The sequence below is a fragment of the Lolium perenne genome, chromosome 3, assembly GCF_019359855.2.
Source record: "Lolium perenne isolate Kyuss_39 chromosome 3, Kyuss_2.0, whole genome shotgun sequence".
NCBI lineage: Eukaryota > Viridiplantae > Streptophyta > Magnoliopsida > Poales > Poaceae > Lolium > Lolium perenne.
Window position 1 is genome coordinate 225,427,238 of NC_067246.2, and position 3,330 is coordinate 225,430,567.

The window sequence follows — 3,330 nt, forward strand, 5'->3', positions numbered from 1 at the left end:
TCCTCGGGGCCCCGGCGGCGGCGGCCCCTTACTTCCACGAGCACCCCATCAAGGTAGTCGCCTCAACACCACTCGCCGACATCATCCGCAACCGCGACGCAACTGGCCGGATCGCCAAGTGGGCGATCGAGCTCGGCGTCCACAACATCACCTACGAGTCACGCCACGCCATCAAATCTCAAGCACTCGCCGACTTCCTCGCCGGCGGGAAGAGGCCCAGCAGCCAAGCTCCCCGCGGACCTCAAACATTGGACGTTGCACTTCGACGGTTCTAAAAACCTCGAAGGAGCAGGCGCGGGAGTCGTCCTCACATCACCAAAGGGCGACACAGTGAAGTACGTCCTGCAACTCAGATTCGAGCCATGCACCAACAACATGGCCGAGTACGAGGCGCTCCTGCACGGCATGCGAGTCGCAAAAGAGATGGGCGCAACACGGCTGCGCTGCCTCGGCGATTCCGACCTAGTCGCCAGCCAAACTTCCGGCACCTGCGACGCCACAGACGCCAACATGATCGCATACAAACGCGCCGTCGACCAAGCCGGCGCTAGCTTCGCCGGTCACGTCGTCGAGTGGGTTGACAGGCGCAAGAACGAAGAAGCCGACGCGCTAGCCAGAATCGGGTCCAAGCGACTTCAACCTCCTCCGGGCGTCGTCCTGGACATCCTCGACCACCCCTCGGTGCGCGCACCGCGCGAGCTGGACATTGCCGAGCCACCTGCTCCCGACTCCGCCTTAGTCGCACTCGCCGTCGACAGCACCGATTGGACCGAGCCATACATAAGCTACCTCGAGAGCCAGGCACTGCCGATGGATGAAACCAAAGCACGCGCCATCGTGCGCAGATGCAAGTCCTTCACCATCATCAACAATGAGCTATACAAGCGCAGTGTCTCGGGAGTGTTCCAACGATGCGTCACCACGGCGGAAGGGCGCAACATTCTGCGCGACATCCACGCGAGGCTGCGGCCACCACGCAGGCGCGCGGTCAATCGTCGCCAAGGCCTTTCGTCACGGCTTCTGCGGCCAACAGCCCACGAAGACGCAATCGCCCTTGTCCGTTCATGCGCCGGGTGCCAAAAGCATGCAAGCCGATCGCACATGCCAGGATCGGCATTGAAGACCATCCACCTCACCTGGCCCTTCGCCGTATGGGGCATGGACATGGTGGGAAAATTCAAAACGGCCCCCGGCGGATATACTCACCTCCTGGTAGCGGTGGACAAGTTCACCAAATGGGTAGAAGCAAAGCCCATAAAGAAGTGCGACGGGAAGACGGCCACAAAGTTCCTACGCGAGCTCATCTATCGGTACGGCTACCCTCACGGTATCATAACCGACAACGGCACCAACTTCGCCAAAGGGGAGATGGCTGACTTTTGCGAAGAAAAGGGCATCCGACTCGATCTCGCCTCGATCGCCCACCCCGAGTCGAACGGCCAAGCGAAAGGGCAAACCAGAGCATCCTGCACGGACTCAAACCACGCCTGGTCGTGCCCCTAGAACGCGCAGCCGGCTGCTGGGCAGAGGAGCTCTCTTCAGTACTATGGGGCATCCGCACAACGCCTAACAGGTCAACCGGCTTCACGCCTTTCTTCCTGGTATATGGCGCCGAAGCCGTCATGCCCACGGACATCGCCTACGACTCACCTCGGGTCGCCAATTACGCCGAAGAAGACAACGAGCGAGCTCGCCAAGATGACATCGATCTCCTCGACGAGGCCAGAGACCTCGCACTCTCCAGAACCGCCATTTACCAGCAGGACCTCCGTCGCTACCACGATCGCCGCGTTCGGAGTCGCTCCTTCCAAGTCGGCGATCTGGTACTCCGGCTAATCCAGGACAAGAAAGGGATGCACAAGCTGTCCCCGCCACAGGAAGGACCATTCGCCGTCAGCCGCGTACTCGGCAACGACTCCTACTACCTCATCGACGTCCGCAAGGACGACAAAGGCGAGCCGCTCACTAAAGAGGTGGAGCGCCCTGGAACATCAACCTCCTCCGGCGGTTCTATACCTAAGGGAAAAATGTAATCCGAAAATTCAGAGGGTAATAAAAATCGCCGACCATTTTTTGATCTCAAGCTCCGACTACCTCTCCTTCACCCGCCAAATATCGTCATCTCTCATCCCGGGACATCTGAAGCTTAGTCGCCGCGACAAGCGACTAGGAACTGAGAGACCTCCGGTCGCCGCTGCTGGAAGAGAGAAGTCCACGATCGGCCAAGTAGCCGGGCTAACACGGGATGGCGGCGTGACCGAGGCGCAACACCAGGCCCGGTCACCCACCATCTCTCACGCCATCGGGTGAAAACGGCGACTGGAACCCACAGCAGGGCCGCACGCTCGGCCAGCCCACGGGCCTCGGCGACCGCCTCGTGCTACGTTATAAAGCACACCAATGCCCTCCTCTACCTTAGGTTGGCGGGTGCGTGGCTAAGTACTTCGACTAGGGACCCCGCAAAACGGACCCGCGGCTCGCCAAGGAAAATACGCCCGCAATGATCCCCTTTGGAGTCGCCTAGCGACTGGCTCACCGAGCCACGACGAGTGGCGCGCTACATCCGAACAGCGCAAACTACACCACACCACTACTCCACCCATGAGGCTGCTATTCGTACTATAATGACTACGTACTGCGACTGGGGACGCCCAGCTCGAAAAGGAAAACAGTCAAGTCGATAGCCTTCATTGGGGTCGCAAGGCGACTGACCTGAAGGCCATGGATAGTCGGAACCAACTCCAATGCATCGCCGTCTCAAATAATGCAAAAGCAACCACCGAATCACATTTAAGCAAAAGTCATCATTCTATTTACAACTAACACCCGCTCGCGAAATCTAGCTACTTCTTACACGGGTACTCAGAAACTACGAGGACGACCCCGGAGCCCCTCTACGACGGGCTCGACGCCGTCATCGCCGTGACGAAATTTCGGCGTGTACACCACGACCGGATATGTAGATGCGAGCCGGCGGCAGCAGCATGGAAGAGGCGCTCCGCGGGTAGTCCACCGGGCCCGGCTCCTTCTCCGCGTCACCAGGAGCCGCTTGGCTGGGGATATGAGTCTCCAAGTCCGCGGTCGCCAGTACTCGGTCGGCGAAGGGGCGCACCGCATCCATCAGCCGCAGCACTTCGGCAACATCGAACTCGCCAGTCTCCGAGGGGAAGCCAGCAGTAACCTCCTCCACGTCGAACCCTTCAGAGTAATGCGCCAGCACCATGCTCAGAGCCATGGTAATGCCAACGCGGCAGGAAGAGCGACGAAGCCAGTCAACAACAGCCGGAATGTTGGACACGGCCTTGAAGACGGATGGCGTGTCCCGCGGAA